This window comes from Schistocerca cancellata, chromosome 4 (assembly GCF_023864275.1).
Source record: "Schistocerca cancellata isolate TAMUIC-IGC-003103 chromosome 4, iqSchCanc2.1, whole genome shotgun sequence".
NCBI classification, from domain to species: Eukaryota; Metazoa; Arthropoda; class Insecta; order Orthoptera; family Acrididae; genus Schistocerca; species Schistocerca cancellata.
Window position 1 is genome coordinate 31,722,823 of NC_064629.1, and position 19,565 is coordinate 31,742,387.

The 19,565-nt window shown below is 41.1% G+C and overlaps 1 protein-coding gene across 1 annotated transcript in view; it reads left to right on the top strand.

The window, feature by feature from the left end:
- The first annotated feature begins 1,198 nt into the window (after window positions 1-1,198).
- Window positions 1,199-19,565, top strand: part of LOC126184861 (diuretic hormone class 2) — a 113,916-nt gene continuing 95,549 nt past the window's right edge. The window contains exon 1 of the mRNA XM_049927476.1: window positions 1,199-1,242. The gene's annotated coding sequence lies outside the window, so the exon portion shown is untranslated. The remainder of the gene's footprint in view (window positions 1,243-19,565) is intronic.

Here is a 19,565-nt window from a genome sequence, read left to right on the forward strand (position 1 = left end):
CAGTTTATCCAGGTCCCATCTCCTTAAATTCCCACCTTTTTGCAGTTTCTTCAGTTTCAATCTGCAGTTCATAACCAATAGATTGTGGTCAGAATCCACATCTGCCCCAGGAAATGTCTTACAATTTAAAACCTGGTTCCTAAATCTCTGTCTTACCATTATATAATCTATCTGATACCTACTAGTATCTGCACTACGCCGGGCAAAAAGAGGTCCGACACGACGTTACGAGGTATCTCATGACTTCTGTCGCCTCAGTGTATACTGTCGCATGTCGTATTTGATGTGTTTGTACGCCATCATCAGCGTGTCCCAACATGAACATTCAAAGCGACCTTTTTTGCGTACTCTGAGTGTCCAGTGGCAGCGTTTGTGTGCCCAGGTTAATCCTTGTACCCTACGGGGGAACCTCAGCTGAAGCCGCTGTGTATGGCCGCGTGGACGGCAGTCGCTGCGTTCCGTCCCGGCGCGGCTTCAGCTGAGCTTCCAGTTTCATTGCCGCCTTTTAATCCACGATATCGCTTTTTGCGAAATTTTCCAAATTTAAAGAAATAGTTGGGACTGGACTGTAAAAGTGGCTCGATCACTATTATATTTGCACCTGACGATGTGCTTTAAATTACGAAACCCTTTGTGCCTTTAATAAAGGGTTTACAACAGTTTCAGCTGTTTTTATGCAACATGCAAAAGCTTGGCTGTGGATGCCCGTCCAATAAACTGTTATGTTAGACCACTTCCTCTGCAGCCTTCGGTGTTTTTCGGAATGTTTTTTATTAAATTATGTAGTCCTATACTCGTCTGTTCGACGACAGTCCGTGAAACCGCGAATCACCGGCGCGGTTTTCCACCGAATCACTGCAACGAGTGCTTAATCAGAGAGATGATCCGTCAGTTTTCTGCAAAGTGTAAAAAGAGTCGATTTGTTAGAGAGGCAATTAGTCGTCAGAAATTAGGTCGTCTTAAAGAATAGGGCTGTCGGTAACGACGAGAAAATAACGAGGCGTCAATCGAGCCGACGGGTAAGTGTCCTCCTACAAATTGCCGGCGAGCCGCCCCGTCTTCGACCAACGGTGGTCAGCAGGGAGGAGGTGCATGCGTGGGCGCGAGTGGTGAGTGCGGTGGTGGTGGGGGTGGCGCGGGCCAGGGAGGGGCTGCCGCGCGCTATAAGAGCGGCCGCGCCGGCCGCGTCCGCACTCCGCTCGCAGCCCGCCTTGCCACACGCAGCCGCCAGCAGTCTCGCACGTGAGTACAACAGGTTGCCGCACCGCGCACCCCTCCCTGTAGCTCTCCACAGTCTCTCTTCCACTCTGCGAACCGTCGACAAGCGAACGGTTTGCTCGTCTCGAACCAGAACTACGTACGTTAGTTCTGGTCGCTAGGCAAAACGCGGGCTTAACAATGTCGTTCCGTAAAAATTGCGTAATGTTGGTATCAGTTTTTCACAAAAATCATTTTCTCCTCTTTCCCAGATTCGAAAGTTATTAACAGCGAACCGTTCTGCAATTTTTTGTTTTAAAAATAGAAGTTCCCCATCTACACTTTATTTTTTAAAATTTATAGTTCACTCTTTGCGACAGGCAGCCCATTCGCAAGCGATCGTTCTTGTAGTCGCCCGAGTTGTCAACCAGGAATGGGCTGCGATCCCGAAACAAACTGCAAAGAACGATATATAAATACAAAAAATGAAACCAAAAAGTGTGGTTGTGGAACTTCTATTCCCAAAATAAATACTTTATCAGCTACGGAGCCGATAATACATTTCCCACTCAGAAGTCATTAACAAGATGGTGAAAAATATGCCTTACTATTCAGCAATGTCTCGAATAACCACTGTTTCATCCAACAATATATGGGTCTACAGAGGCTCGATAGTTTCGTGGAGCGTCCATTTGCGAGATAGGTAAAGAGCCAAACTCAATAACAAAAGAGATATATTCGAAATTTTTGTACAAGCAGTGGTGAAGTTTCTAACGAAAAACATATTTCGGGAGTTGCCTTCAATTTGTAAAAAAATATAGTAGCAGCGACTTCAAACACAGAGAAAAAAAAAGACAAAAATCTTACGAAATAAGCTGCTCACTGCTAAGAAGCTACTCCCGGAAATCGAATAGCAAATTCTCGAATTGTAACATCTGTGAAATTTCGATAATTAGTATCCTCAATGAATAGTTATTTGAAACAAGATTTACTGCTATATCCTGTCGCACCATTTCTCCTCCAGTCAGACCAACTAACGAAAAATGGAAAAGCGACGATTGTTTGACAATTTCTGAACAATTTGGTCATCGCGCATTTACGTCATAACTGACCGTTCTGCAAAAAGCAGACTTAATAATATCGTTCTATAAAATCTGGGTAACATTCTTAACAGTTTTTCAGGTCTATCAGTTTTTCATCTTTCCCTAATACGAAGATTCTGTCATGAATTACCTGTGTTTTATCCAAATGTAAACGTAAATGGGTTTGTAGACTTTTGGTAGTTCCGCTACGTGGACCGTTACCACATGGATACGAAACAAAATTGAGCGAGAAAAGAGACAGATCCAAAATCTGTATATAAGCAGCAGCGTAAGTTTCTAACGAAAGGCATATGTCGACATTCACTTGTAATTTTCAAAGAGATAACTATCGCTGCGGCTTCTAACATATTCAAAATTCTGAGAAAATATCAGCCACTGCTAAGAAACTCTTCCCGAAAATCACATAGCAAATACTCTAAACGCAATACCAGTGAAATTTAATTCTTATGCTCCTCACAAAATGTTACAGTCTCACAATAGAGCGATGTAACGTACGATTTACTACTATCTCCCGATGCTCTACTTGACACATTTTTTATTTTAATAGTCAAATAAAGTCTGTCCTACCTACTTCCAATTTAATTTCGTTCTTTAAAGGCTTTTTTAATTGTTTTATTAGTTATGTGGAGAAATTCTTGCAGTACGAGGAGCAATGCCAACAACATTAATGCTTTGTATAAAAATAATTCTGAAGAAAGTACTTTAGGAATTGCTGTCGCGATGCTGTCTGTATTAGTGTGCCAACAGATATTTCTATTTTCAGTGCAAAACACAAAAACCTTCATTATGAAGACCAGACTGTACAGCTCACTAGATCCATACCAGAAGTTTCCAGTTTCTCATTATGACATAAAAGTAAGTTAGCACAGGCTAAAATTTCATTGGAAGCAGATTTATAATTTTTTTTTTTTTTTTCGAGCGATGCAAAAGGTTTCTTTAGACTTTCAGATGTCGAGTCCGTGTAAAAATATCCTGCGCGATGGGAGACACTTTAACACGAATTGCGATAAGTAGAAACTTTCCCCCCACTTTTGCCCCAATTAATCTAATTTACGAGACTTAAGAAGTGCTGCGTCACGTATTTAAGAGCACTATTAACGCCAGTGGCCAGGCCTTAAAAGAAAGGATTTCACTGAGACGTCGCACTTGCCACGTGACCGGCACAGAGATAGTTTTCTGAGCTGAGATCTTCCACTGCGTTTTTGCATTGCTTCCTCGGGTTTCGCTCAGAATAGTCGTTTCCCATCCACGTTTCCATTTACTATCGATCTTGTAACTTTTTCATTCTTCATTAATTTGTCGTATTATCTGCAAATTGTGAAGTTGCCAATGAATTTTTTGTCTTCTCATAAAATGATCATTGTTAATTTATAGTAAAATACTGTCACACAACAAACAGGTTATGGTTAGAGGAGGCACTATCATTGTAGAGTTTTTTACACTTAACTGCGCAAAATTAATAAGCAAGCACGATTACAGTTAGTTATTTACATCTTCTGTGGTTCCTATTCACAGTAGACGGCTGAAATAAGTGTCATTTTTACGTTTAGTCGGTCTATTGCTATGCGTGTATGTAAGTTATTCACTTACAGATTTGTAATTGCCTCCTTCTGATCAAGAGCACGTGTAATATGTTCAAAGAGCTGTCAAGCAGCAGTATGGTAATTCTTTTCAGTAGTCAATCAGCATTGTGGTAATTTTTTTCAGTATAAAGATCATTTTCGTACGTGAGGACATGAAATTTGCAATCGACAAAACAAATGCCTGTCTGTTTCGTTGTAGCGGTTGGGAAGCAAAGTACTTTAGTGATATTTAGAATACGTCATCAACATTTGAAAAAAAATGTTTAAAAGTTTAAGGGCTACACTGAGCTCATGGTTTGGTATTTTTAGCTATGTTTTAGATAAGAATTTGGTTGGTTACCAGGTTTACGTATTAATCTGCACAGTTCAAAGATATGCATACTCCAAAGCCCATAGACTTCAGATACTCCTTTACTTTTAGGTAACTTCGCGAAAATTCATTTAACTGCCTCCTTTTCATTACGCACGAAGGGAAGAATGTTTAGAATTCACGGTTGAGGTGTTGTTTAACTAGAAATTGGGACTGTCGAGATTGTTAACAAACTGGGATTCATTTACGAGTCAAGGGCAGAAAAAATAACTCAATAACGAAAATCTAAAACTCGAAATTCTGCCCTCGATTTTCGAGTTGCTTCGATTACGAACGAACATACGAACGAGCTCGCAATGCTGAGCGCCATCTGCAAGTTCGTCACTGAGTTCACTAATGGTAGAGTCTTCTCACATCAGACTTTACAGAACGGTTTGCTTGCGCCATTGTCCTTTTATTCTGTACATGAGCTTTTCTCGGTACCTTATGGAGTTTCGCCGTAATACAGTTCCCTAGGTGTGGATAACGTAAGTTGGGTTGCCTACCTTAAGGCACCTCAAACATTTTCCAGACCAGTTTTATTTTTCCCACTCTGTATACGCCCGCTTTCCAAGAGTTTTATTTTATTTTCTAAACGAAAAATAAATAGGAGGATCAGCATTCTGTGAAACAGATGTTTAGCGACCTGTTCCGTAAGCGAGAAGCATTGATTAAGTTACCCCACGGAATCCGACGACATTTATTATTCAAAACGTAAAATAGTTGCAAAACTGCAGAAAATTCAATCTTTTACCGATAAAACGCTTCCTCGTCACAGTTAAGTGACTATGGTTCCAAAAAGACCATGCCCAATTTCTTTTGGTCCACGCCCTATTTCTTTTCGTATCCTTGGCCAAGCCTACTGCACCCTCTCCGAGGGCTTTGTTATCGACGGGATCTTTCTTCCTTGCTTTTACTCGTATCTCTAAACTAAAAAATTCATTGTATGGCAGTCCGGTTATTTGTTCATATAATCTTTTTATGGCACGCTGTATGGTAGCAATATTTTTTGTTGTTTGTTGGGTAAAGCCGTCCCTTCTAAGAAATAAAACGAGAACATAACTGTCCGTTAGGGTGTGCAAGCATTGTATTCCACAGCTCCTCTAACACTCGCGCTGGCTGCCATGTCGGGAGAACGACTGGTGGCTTAGTTCAGATAAATGGATGACGATTTTTAACTGCAATTAAAGTGAAAATACTTTGTGATTAAGTAATAATAGATAAAAACTGTTAACATTTTTCATACCGCTTAATCAGCCAGATTGAATTCGTACGTTTTTCGGGAAATAGGGAACAGGCACCCCAACAAAGTGAATTCACTATACTTGGTTATTTCTCGAAAAAGACTTTACATTTTCTCACTCGCAAAGAAATCAATGATTTGTTTTCTACTTGTTTGCGCCCTTGTTCAAAGCCGACATAACTTTTCTTGTTTCATCTTTAACAACTGAACGGCAAAACAAGTAATTTGAAGATTTGTTAACGAGGGGAGATTGCAGGCAAACCGGTTAAAAGTATGGAAGAGACTATTTTAAAAGCTGCACAAGTCCGCTGTAGATAAATAATTCTCTCTTGTCGAAAATGTGTTTCGTAAAAATCGGTGTTCAGTTACATAGAGGAATAAAAACATCAAAAATTTCTTAACTGCAACAGGAATCAAACAAATCTTCTCCTGAACACCCAGTTTTTTTTTCTTTAAGCTTCGTTTAGAATCTAAGAATTTTCTTGACAGAGATCTTTGTGCAGGACTTCGAGTGTCTCTTGCAGATCAGGAAAGAGATTCGGGCGTTCTACTATATCCCTTTATACAGTTTTCTTTTAAAGGCAGAAGTTGGAGCAGGCTCTGTGAAGCCTTCAGTCCGGAGCAGTGGTTCGCGTAATGCACAAAGCCAATCGACCGACGAACGCACACTGACATTTTCCCGTCAATGGCTCAAGTGTCACAGAACAATTCCTTTGCCCGTATTCAGAGCACTACATGACCTATCAACTGCACTGAGCTTCTGAAAATAGTGTTTGCAAGCGTAATAATTCCAGAAAATGAAGAGACTGTACTGTTTATTGAAAAAGTTTGTAACAAAGAACTATTAACTGTCGAATTTTCGCCTGGAAAAGACTTTCGAATGTGCACTAGTTTCCACAAAGAATCGCATAATTACGGTTTAAGGTACACTAATAATTTAATTAGTTTAAAGAACTATACGGGTAACATTTAGGGCGTGAAAGTTGTTGGTTAGCCTTCTAATATATAACATTCCTGTCTCTTAAGCGTTAATTAAACAGTATAGTATAAAATACCCACGAAATCTCATACACGTTAAATCCACTGTAGATTTCCCAGTGTAGTGGATTGGAAGTCCGATTTCTCGGTCACTGAACCGAACGAGTATTATTTGGGTGGTAAAAAGTCTAAAAAGCGCGTATACAGATGCGACGGTAGCTCATTTAACTTACGTAGTCTCTAAAAAATAAAAACATGCGCACATTTCAGTGCACTGTGTAATCCAGCAGTCACTTAGCAGTTTTCTACGCCTATAATAAGATTCTTGTCGATTAAAAGACAAACGAAATGCCTTAGGTGTAATATGTTAAATTTCTGATGAGAAATTTTTCCAAGGAAGTAAATGAAAACTGTGACTAAAAGAAAACAAGAAACGCAGCAGGCGAGTAAATTGCTACGATAAACTGCGATTGTTCATAAATGGGAACAGACCACTTCGTACAGATAATAAACGCCTTATAATGTTCTGGACTAAACTCATGTATTCCACTATCTATTTATCTAAAATGGCTAATTTCAGAATGTGGTTACGAGACGAGTTTCTCTTCTCGTCTAATGTAAATATAAATAACAATATCAATTTTTGTTCTTCTTTCATGTCTCAGTTTACCAGCAAATCAAGAAACCTTAGTCTTTGTCGGTATCGGCGTACTGCTCACTGTTCATGAGATATCTTTCATCTAAGAGAAATTTCCACGCCGCAGTAAAATGGTTCAAATGGCTCTGAGCACTATGGGACTCAACTGCTGAGGTCATTAGTCCCCTAGAACTTAGAACTAGGTAAACCTAACTAACCTAAGGACATCACACACATCCATGCCCGAGGCAGGATTCGAACCTGCGACCGTAGCGGTCTCGCGGTTCCAGACTGCAGCGCCAGAACCGCGCGGCCACTTCGGCCGGCGACCGCAGTAAAGTAGAATAAAAAGCGGGAGACTCATGTTACCTGTCGGCATACCGTTTTAGTCAGTTCGGAAGTTTGATCTTTCGTCAAATTATATTACTTATCGGAAATGTCCCATCACACAGAATCAAAACTCCAACGAGAACTATAGCGATGATTCCTGCGTGTGTCTCAACCCTTCATGTCTCAAGATCACAACATCAAGAAGTCTGTTTCTCGAAGGGGTCCATCATCATTAGAAAGATCTTGAGACAAGAAAAGCTCGTGGAGCATCCATGAAGTGCCCTGGCTATTCTGATCCCCATACGAATGTCGGAATGTTTCCTTCAACTAGTCTGCGACCGATATATTTACCCTGCGACCGATATATTTACCCGGTCTCTTCTAATTCAGCTGGTGCTCCGTTTCTAATACTGTCGCTACCAACGCGATGCCGAAAAAAAGAACGAAAACACTGAAAACTCATGTAATAATTTGCGCGCGTGAAAATGAGAGAGACGGAGTCCTCAACACAAAAAAAATCCATGGAGTTTTACGTCACACTTAGAAGCGATCACAGCTGTTAGCCCAACATTCATACATGTGCATCTACGTATACCCTGTGCTAGCCGTCGTACAGTGAATTCGTAATTAACGGCATCATCTAGTAAGCTAAAAATGGCACGCTACGCAAGCTATGTTGTCCCTCCGAGAAGTGCAAAAGGAAGGAACACATGGCTGTCAGCATTTCCCTAAACCTGTCGCTAAAAAGTAAGTTGCATAAATTTCGTGTGTACTCAGCATTTCTCCCTGCGAATTGTTTTAAATTCCATTTACACTTCAGGTGAAGAGCTTTAACCCTTGTTAATTCCATTTACGATGTTGGCTGTTCTAACAATACCCCCATGTAAATTTCAGCTTTGTAAAAAGTTGATTAAAATACGTTTGCATTTCAGATGCATTAACCTGTCGCCTTCGTATGAGAATTCTAAATGCATTTGTTCGCCCATTTATCGACAGTTTTTGAAAAGTACTCGTAGGAGTACTTAATTTTTTCAGGAATCTGCTGCTGCAAAGTTTACAGGCCGATGCGATACGAGAATAATTAGCTAGAGTAGAGTCCAGTAATTGCTCAAGTACGTGACTGAAATTTCCACTGGTTTCTGAGCACCATTCTGCTAGACAGGCACGACATCTCTCTCGCCACCGGCACCCCATCCACAATCCTAGTCATATACTACTTCGAACTCAGTCAAAACTGGTTCCGATTCCAATGGGTAGTTTAATTCGGAGACAAAAAGGAAAAGCTATATAACATACTAAGTAATGACAAATGATAAACCATTGTATAATCAGTTTAGTTTGAGAGATTTCTTTGAATAAACTTTCTGGTTTCCGTAATTCGAAAATAGAGGTCGTATTATAATTGCACGCTATATTATCATGACAAATAATTACTTGTCTGCGGGCATATGCGCTCTTACTCGGGTCGAATAAAATGATGAGGTGAAAACTGGGCAACAGTGCACAAAACATCTACCGTCTGCATCTTGCTGCGATTGTATCCCATTTTATGCTCTTCTTTCTTACAACAGAAAAAACTTCTGCATAAAAAATTAACCGCAAAATTGAAGTTGCCAGGCAAAGAAACTGTTCAAACAGTGAGGCAGCCACGGTAGCCGCTCTCAGTTCTAGTGAGATGTGAAACAAAAGCAGAAACGCTTGTGCGCTGATATCAAACAGTTGACGCTTAGTTATTTACGAAGAAATAATATTTCTATATGTCTTGCCTACATGTCCTCTGAATAGAAAAATGGGAGAAAAGAGAAACGGGAAGTTCACTGGTGGGCCCACAAGCAGAACAAAATTAACAATTTTTTCAGTCATAAACATTCAGTAATAAGCAGAAGCGGCTTTAGAATCAGTTTAACAAAGAACGACAATGGCAAAAATAGTTTTATCTCAGAAAAACATATTGCTATATGAACAGTACTAGTATGGAAGAGATGTCTCAGAAACTAAAAGGCAACAGGTACCCACTCAGAGAATACGTTAAAATGGAAGATAATAGTAATGATTCAGTAGAGATATACGAAGACAGACTTTTTCAGAGATTGGTACAGTAATCGTTAAATATCAGTCGAGACTTTACACTACCTTCGTAAGTCTAAGTGAGAATATTCCATCTCGAACACAAGGCAATGTTACGCTTAGTTAAGGAATCGGTCTTTCAGTCCTTATTACATATTGCAGAAACGGTATTAAAATACAGCTAATAAACCAGCTACTAAGTTCTGTAAATATTTTTATGCTATACTGGAATGCAGTACTGGAATGCAAAATGAGATATCTCTACTCGCAGTCTGCGGTTTTAATGGTTTGATTGACTTCGAGTGGAAAGTAAATTCAGTCTTCCGCAAGAACGCTCTTCCTTTGAAATTCTGATAAATCAATGAGAGGAGAGAGAGCATCCAGAAATATTGTTTGTGGTCTGGATTACCTTCCTCACATAAAGGATTCCTCTTCTATCAGGGAACATATCCACGTAAATGCAAAAAAGTATTTTTAAAAAAAGTCTTACGTAACTCATTTTTTTCTCAACTGTGGCGGTTGGGTTTTCTTCCTATTTGCTCTAAAGGGAAGTTAATATCGGTTCGTTCACTCATCGTAATATATGCAGCATTTACCCAGGCAGAGGTCACCTCAACATGCAAGGTAACGAGAAAACTTTCTGCTAATATTGCTTCCCTCAAAATATTAAAGGCTGAACCAGTAATTAGCGGATAAGTTACTAGAAAATTTTTCCTTATCCTCATCTGCTTCTCTAAGAAGAGGCCCTGACTTACGTTATCTACTAGCCCCGTGGTATGGTGGACGGCGTTACGTAGTTTTATTCGTTTACCAAAATTGCAATACTGGCACCGTCAGAAACTATCCTTTAGATATACCGGAAGGCCTTACACGTCCTAACATATACCGGACGAAACGCTGGATTCCCATTCGGAATAAATGTTTTACTGACAAAAAAAAATCGAGTATGCGATTCGCATTCTTGTTTAGGTTCGTATTTGTTGTCCCAGACCTTGAAAAGGCTCACGTTGTAGATAACGTTTCCTCAAGAATTAGAAAATGAGCTTGAAAATAAATTCGTTTTATACGAACTTCGCAACGTTAGGTTTTTTAAATCAGAAATGCGATACTCTTAAAGTATTCAGACGGCTGCAGAACTCAATGTCTAGCACTTCAGATTAGTCCTGTCTGTCTAAAATTATGAAGTGTTTTCTCTATCTCGGTGCTATGTTCTTCCTGTCGCGACTCCACTGCATACATAGAGCCAGCACTATTCGAAAAGAGTGGGAGACGTATTAACAATCGCCGTATTGAAGGATCCATACCGGTATTCACCTGAAATGACTGAGTTAGCCTACAGGGAAGCGAAATCGGAATAGCCAGATCCCTAATTGATACCGACTCCTCCGAAATAAGAAACCTCAGACGTACACGTTGGTGTATGCGATGTATATCTTCTCGCAAGTTAGCGGTGGTCGGGACGCAATGGTTGCAAAAAAGTGTCCACGAGCTCCCTTATGTGACGCACGCACAGGGAGAATTTGTTCTCTGAGATACAACCGCAGTTCCGCGCTGCAATCTCTCTTTTTGCCACTGCTTTGCGAAAGGATTCATCTGAAAACAGGATCGCATATTTATTCTAAGTTAAAATTACGACAGTGAGGCAGGACCCAGAGATATAACCGCAACGTGCACGGGCTCCGTGAAATGGTGTTCCGCTGCTAGAGAGCCAACCGTAACTTTAACTTCACAAGCCACCGCCGTTACACCCTAGTTTTCCCTCTGATTCGCTTGAGATTCGGCTGACTTTCTCTTACATTTATATCATCAGTACTCAGTCCTCTTTGATCAATGTCGCTTTTGTATTGTTGGGGCAACAGACAATATTCAACGATAACTGTGCAAAAAACAGGTGAAAAATTCTCATCTTCGTACAGACGTTGCACTAATATTAATGCAGATTTGTCTTTGTTATGAAGACAAGCATAATAACGGTAGTCAAATATTTACGTAGAACAGTTTTCCTTAAACAGTTTATCATCACAGTCGTGTAGCGAATGTTTCGTGCAAATGGATAAATTGGAATACTGTGTCGTCAAAATATTCTTTTTCTTTCTTTGGTTAAGGGAAATTCATCTAAGTGGAGCTTTAGCAGTCAGCTTCTTCACTTCAAACAGTCGAAAATGTTCTCGCGTATTCAAATTTAGCCGCACATCTGTTGAAGGTTGTCCGAAATCAACAGACGAAAATTCCAAAAAATGTGCACAGTATATTAATGGACTGTAGATCAATAAAGATGAGTAAAATAACTGACGTTATGGATACATCATAAAGGAGAGTGTAGTACATTTTACATGAAGAATTGAATATGGAAATATTTCACGGAAGGTGGGTGCCAATTTTGTGAAAGTTTGACAAGCAAATGAAAAGAAGAACTTCTGAGATACGTTGGGTCTTTAAAAAAAAATAGTTCGCCTAATTTTGTGCGACGGTTTATTTCTGTAGTCTGGTCGGAGATCCTCCACCTCAACCTGAAACCAAACAGCAGTCAGAACAGAAGTCAACGGTTCTGGGTTCAATGCGTTCCTGAGATTCAAGAAGAATGTTTCTTATGTACTATTTTGGAATGGGTAAAGTAATAACTGTATACTACTATGCAAGTCCGGTCGAGCCTCTGGCTGAAAAAATAAATGACACGAGGCATCGACTGTTTAAGATAAACACACATTTCTCACTAGGACAGTGCTTCCATACAGGTGCTTTTGAAGTATAAAATCTGAAAGATTTAAAGTACAAGTTGTTGGAACATCCAACCTATTCACTAAATGTGGAACTTTCTGTCTTTCGAGCTGTTCTAGGAGCTTCAGTCCGGGACGACGCTGCTGCAACGGTCGCAGGTTCGAATCCTGCCTCGGGCATGGATGTGTGTGATGTCCTTAGGTTAGTTAGCTTTAAGTAGTTCTAAGTCTAGGGGACTGATGACCTCAGATGTTAAGTCCCATAGTGCTTAGAGCCATTTGAACCATTTGAAAAACTTTTACAGTGAAATGAAGATGTTATTATAATCGTGTACAGGAATTTCATAGACCTTTCAGAATTGGCTTTAATGTTGGAATGAAATTACTGGAAGGACGGTGGATCAGCCTAGCGCACTCTGGCAAGCTACGCGCTTTCATCACATTTGATTGCGACCATGTCACTGGAGCGAGACGTATGGAACGCTCCATTTTCGAAGTCGTGAAGCCACTGACTTTTCAGAGACATCAGTCCCTGTCGTGGACAAGAACGTATCGATAACAGGGACGGCCATGGACTGTTGCTGCAGTACAGGAAACAAAACGACGCTTAAAGACTGGACAACCGTACTATGCACAACCACATTTTCGCAGTGGGATATAGAAGTCTCAGCCCAATACATGTACCTCACCTTCCCACGTCACACGGCACAGGGATACGTAGACACGCAGAAGTACCACCATTCCATCGAGGCTTGAAAAAAGACTGCTTTGATTGATGAGTCGCTGTACACACTGGAACGTGCTGATGGTAGTGTACGAGAACGTGTATAACCACATGGGGCGATGTACGCCACTTGCTCACAGGGCACCGTTCGGGCAAATGGTAAAGATATTCTAGTGTGGAGGATGTTAACATGAGACGAAATCGTCTTTCAGCGGCGAACGGTTCAGGAATCTTCTATCTATATGTGGCCTGGATGTTCACCTACAACATCCCGTTGGCGTCATTTCTCTCCGACAGGAATGTTCAGAATATTATCGCACCTAAATTGTGTCAGAATGATTTGAGGAACACTCCACAGGTATACGTCTGCTTAGTTGGCCTCTCAGGTCATCTGACCTCAGTCCAATAGAGCAAATTTGTGACACCATCGAGCGGTTCGTACATGCATTATATCGTAGTCTCTGCGAGTTATATGTCCCGGTTGCGTGGTCATTCGTCAGGGTAACTCCCCAAAGTACTTGTTTACAAGTAATATTTTGAAACCAGAATTAACCATCACCTACTTAATTTCAGTGAGACTGTTTTGTGTTACGGTGACGTGGGGGATTGTGAAAGAGAAGTTTGTGGCACCTGTGAATATCAATTTCCTTTCAGAATACATTCATCCCACTGTGCATTTGCTCCACTTCACCGATACCTTGAGAAACAGGGAATCCTCGCCCTGAGCCTGTAGGCTGTTGGAGGCGAAGTATAAGAGCAGAGCTGTCTAAGGATTCCGCGGTAGAGAGATGCGCCTGTTATGGGCAGTAAGATGTTGGATGGTACTACAGAAATACAACCTGCACTAGTATCACATGCAAAAGATGTAGGCAAAAGGAGTACTGGAGTTCTTTCCGTATAAAATTTGTGCACTGGTTCTTCACCAACGTGCTACTGACGCTGCCTTTCACATACTCATGTTATTCACAGATGTGGCCTTCATTACGTTTGTCATTTACCTTCAAATGGTTCAAATGGCACTGAGCACTATGGGACTTAGCTTCTGAGGTCATCAGTCCCCTAGAACTTAGAACTACTTAAACCTAACTAACCGAGCGAGGTGGCGCAGTGGTTAGACACTGGATTCGCATTCGGGAGGACGACGGTTCAATCCCGCGTCCGGCCATCCTGATTTAGGTTTTCCGTGATTTCCCTAAATTACTCCAGGCCAATGCCGGGATGGTTCCTCTGAAAGGGCACGGCCGACTTCCTTCCCCATCCTTCCCTAATCCGATGAGACCGATGACCACGGTGTCTGGTCTCCTTCCCCAAACCAACAAACCAACCAACCAACCTAACTAACCTAAGGACATCACACACATCCATGCCCGAGGCAGGATTCGAACCTGCGGACGTAGCTGTCATGCGGTTCCAGACTGTAGCGCCTAGAACCGCTCGGCCACTACGGCCGGCGTCATTTATCTGAACAGTCGGAATAGTCTCATATGGGACTATGAGAACAAACATAAGAGCTCATCAATATTCGTTTCCCGTGAGTATTTCCATTGAAATGATTGGTATTCAGCTTTTAGGAGGTGTACGTCTGTCAGTGCGTTTAACTGGAGCAGGTACCTGTCCACAGCACCCTGTGGTTCCAGGATGATATGGCCGCAGACCATTCCAGTCTCGGTGCATGATTCGAGGTAACTGTAGAATTCCTTGAGCATCGGATAGGTGCACCCGATTTGTAACAAACGTAAAATAATCTAGTTTATTACAAAGTTCTTTATGGAGAGTCTATCGTCTGTGGAATCAAAGAACATGTCGGGGAGGACGCAGCTGAGAAGAGAATGAGACAGGGATGTAATCTATCCCCCATGGTAGTCAATATGTACACTGAGAGAACAGGAACGGAAACCAAAGAGAAATTTGAAAAGGGAAGTTCAGGAGGAAGAAATAAAAACTTTAAGGTTTTCCAACGACATTGTAATTCTGTTAAAAACAGCTAAGCAGTAGGAACGTCAGTTGAATAGAGCGAATACCGTCTGGAAGAGAAGTTACAAAATGAGAAAATTAAAAATTAAAGAACAGTAATAGAGTGTACTCGAAGTAATTCAGGTGATGCTTAGAGAATTAGATTAGGAAGTAAAATACTAAAAACTGGAGAAGAATTTTAATACTTGGGGAGCAAAATAAGAAGTAAGTAGGTGTAAAATGTGGGACTTCAGTAGTAAGAGGGACTTTACTGCGAAAGATAAATATTTTAACATCTAATATAAAACTGTGTGTCTAGCAGTCTTTTCTAAAAGTATGTGTCTGGAGTGTAGGCTTTTTTGTAAGTGAAACGTACACGAGCAACAGGACTGACTAGAAGACAACAGAAACTTTTGAAATGTGGTGCTATAAAAGAATGCTGGGGATTAAATCCGGAAGATAGAATAACTAATAAACTGGTATTAAACAAAATCTAGGAGAAGCACAAACTGACTAACATAAGGAGTAGTTAGATAGGTCACACCCTAAGGCAGCAGCAAATAGTTACTGTGTGTCTGTGTAGGAGGAGACTAAGCTTCCACTTCAGTAAGCATGAATACGTGGATGTGGGTTGTAATATTAATGTAGAGATGATGGAGCATGCACTGGATGGACTACAGTGATTTCAATGTTTTACAATACTTTACACTTGTGAAAGTCAAATTTCACTTTCCTGCAACAAAATTGCTATGTTAAGTTTTAACAGACTGGTAAAACAAAAGTATCTCAGCCATCGCCATGATGGAAAAGAAGAAAAATTACACATTAATGAACACGGATGAGTATTCTGTCAGTTCGATTCCACTCCTTCGGTTCCTAAGAAGCTCATAGGAAAGAAGACAGTCAGCTATATTCCTAAACGAACAGTTGAGATGATTCATTATGCTCCGAAAACTTTCAAACTTTTAACAAGAATATCCAATTGTTTTCTATAGTAAACGACAGTACCTTTCGCGTGCTGCAATGCACGTATACTCCTTTTCCAGATGATATTCATTTTATATTTTTAAGTATTTCAGTTACATAAACGCAGTTTTTCAGGATCTTTTGCTTTACAAATCGACACAGTTGTTAGCTTTAGAAACAATTCCGGTTTGTAATGAATGGGTATACAGTTATTCTTCTCTCCTGTCTTCTGGTTACCGTCGTATTTCTTTGAAACTACAATTTCAGCAGTTTCTTGCCAAAAATTTCCACTCTCATTTGGTTAAAATATAAAAACGACGAAGGTTTTGGTTACAGATGCTCTTAGCGGGACATTAAATGTTTGGACTTTCGTAAGTTCATACTCCACCCGCTTTTGTGTTTAGAAACATGATTTACTTTATTGATTGCCAATTAAACCTTCTGCTCGCGGATTCCGCGTAAACAAGGTGGATTTACGAAGCTACATTCCACTGTACTGGATGTACTTATTATTTGCGGCTATAGAACGTTAAACCATAATATTCCTTCCTTGTTAGTTGCACGATTACTTCTGAGGTATGCAATACGTAAGAATAAAGCGTCAACGTGGAACGGGTAGTTGGTATTGACATACGTTACATAAGGCTGCAGAACTGTAGCTGACAGAATCTCGTTTGCCGAGTGTCACTGGCCAGCAGGAGGGCACAGATATCGCTACAACACAGACGATGTGTTATTACGCGTCCATCGCTACTTCCTCAACACGCGATGACTTTCTAAAACTGAGCAAATTTGTCTTCAAACGTATGCTACACAAATGGTATTGTTTACATTCAGTAATGTTTCGCGTACTGAAATAACTTTTTGTATTTGTTTTTCTATCAATAATGTCTCATCTGAAGAATTTCAGTAACGTGTAACGATTTATTTCCTATGTGAAAGATGAGTTTATTAATTAGAGAGGCGTCGTGATATTCATAAGTGACATTCACTGACTTACTTCAAGCGACGAAACTGATGTTACGTGACAAGTTCGACTGACTCCTTCAGGAGTACAAAACAGCACAGTGTCCTGGCGGAAGCGTCATCAACAAATGGAATTAAGAGTAGGGGAGCGATGCGGGAGAACCGAATCGCCGTACTAGGCAAGGTCCTAATGGAGGTGGTTTGCCGTTGTCTTCCTCCGACAGTAATGGCGATGAATGATGATGATGAAGACGACACAACACCTAGTCATCTAGGGGCAGGTGAAAATCCCTGACCCCCGCCGGGAACCGAACCCGGGACCCCGCGCTCGGAAAGCGAGAACGCTACAGTGAGACCACTAGCAGCGGACTATCAAGAAATACCGAAATAATTTCGTGTGTACACCGGAAAGTGTGCTATATTCACATTTCTTTATCATATAAATGTCAGCGGCCACTACTAGCTGCAATTACGATTAGAGTCGGTTGGGGTGGTGATCTATGTGGAAATGTTTCCTTGCAAAATCTTGGCTGAATATCCAAACAGATCTCAAGAAAATATCGGCTTGGTGCAAAGCCTAGCAACTGTTATTGAGTGGAAACAAATGTAAAACTGCCAAGTTCACTAGAAATTAAATTTTTATGGTTGTTGACTTCATATTTACTAAGATACACCTGTAGTAAATAATGTCATATATATCACTGCGAATAGCAATGTGTAGGGACATGTAGTGTTTGCGTTGTAGGCAAAGCAACTGACGGTCTTCTGTCTATTGGTATGATACTGGGAAACAGTAGTTGTTGTACGAAATAAATGGTTCATCGAATTCTGGCGAGGCTCACGTAAATGGGATTCTTATCAGGGCGAACTAACAAGTGACGTCGAACGTACACAGTGATGGGTGGTGCAGACTGCTGTAGGCTTATTTGTCTGGAAAGAACATGTCACTAGAAAGCTGAAAAAGCTCAACTCGCAGACAGCCCACGAAAAAGGTCACTTTCTTCGAAGAAAGCTACATAAAAAATTCGAAGAACCAATACAGAGGGTGAAATTAGGAATAATCTTCAACTCCCAATTCATTACTCCTATACACAAGGACTGGGCAAATTCTCTAGGAATGGATAAATACAGGTCCTGTACGACTACCAAGGACTATCAACTTTATCAAGATCACGGTACAACCACTGCTCGGGTGACATCTACACCTCCATTTACATATGTACTCTTTACGTCACTTCTTGATGTATGAAAGAGTGACCGAGCGACGTGGCGCAATGTTTAGCTTTAGCACATTGGACTCGCCTTCAAGAGGACGACGGCTCAAATTCGCTTCCAGTCATCCTGATTTAGGTTTCCCGAGATTGCCTAAATCGTTCCCGGAAAGTTCATAGCCGATTTCCCTCCCCAGCTTTGAAACATTCTCAGCTTGTGTTCCGTCTCTAACGACCTCGATGTAGACGAGACGTTAAATGTCAGTCTTCCTTCCTTCTTTCGAGTGACGGAGAGTACGAAGTGTTAAATTCCCGGGTGCTGCGGGGGAGGAATAACTGTCGGAGCACCTCCGTTTAAGATTGAATCTCCGTGATTTTACCGTCATCGGCATTACGCCAGATGTGTCTGGAAGGAAGAAATATTTCTCTTGACTCGTTTTCGAGCACCGTACCTCAGGATTTTAAGAGCGAGCTTTTCCATGACGCTGCGTATTTCTTGTTGCGTTTCCCTCAGGGACTTGTCGAACATTTGCGTGTAGCTCTCGTCGCAACTAGACAACCCGGCAACGAAGCACGCACTAGTAGCAAAGGTGTACTCCACTTTGAGCAGAGACTTCTAGCTTAATGAAGTAATCCACTTTTTAGCCCCTCTGCGGAGGAGGGGTTGAACTAAGGGAATACTGTGTTGGCTAGATGGCTGGGCTAAGATCTTGGAATACTTATGCGCTGCCTTCCTAAATAGCCAACGAAGATGGGCACTTACCCGTGAATCTGACAGCGAACAATATAGTGAGAATGCAGACGTCGTAATATTTCCTTCAGAAAAAAGAGCTGACACTATGAGGTAACATACTGCGGAATGCTTCCAGAACACGCCGATCGTCGTGCCTTGTTGCAAATGGAAGTCCTCAGCAGACAACCCACACGCCTGATTGTTGATCAGGTAAGGCGTGAAGGAGCACAGGACCGTCATTGCAAGATCGTGAAAACATGAAAAGAAACTGCTTGGTGAAATTAATCACGCTTCAGAAGAAGTCAGAGATATTTCAGAGGAAAGTCTGCTCTCGAAACATACACTACTGGGCGTACATTGAATGATGATAGCAGTTTCATGCTATCCTGAAATTAACCTCGGTCTCCATGGAAGCTGTGTTTTTCACAGTAGACAGCTTGAATGAATTGCTAAGCACACATATTCCTTCCTTGTTAATTTTGTTCACGGTGGACTTTTTTTTCTAGTTGGACAATATCGCATGCCACATAGCCACAGTGTTGCCGCACTGGTTTTAGGAGAATAATGACAAATTGTAGATCTCCCTCCAACACTCCTCCCCTACCTTCCTTAATTCACCGGTTGCTTATACTATTGGGAACATCAAGGACATCACTAAGCGCCAGTTGATAGCTGTTCAGAACGCTTCCTGATCCGAAGAAAATGAATTACCTGTGAATGGAAACTTGACTCTAACTGGATCCATATATCACCGCCTGCTTGCCAAGACCTTTCAAGCCAACACACATCGAATTTTAATAGTTCTACT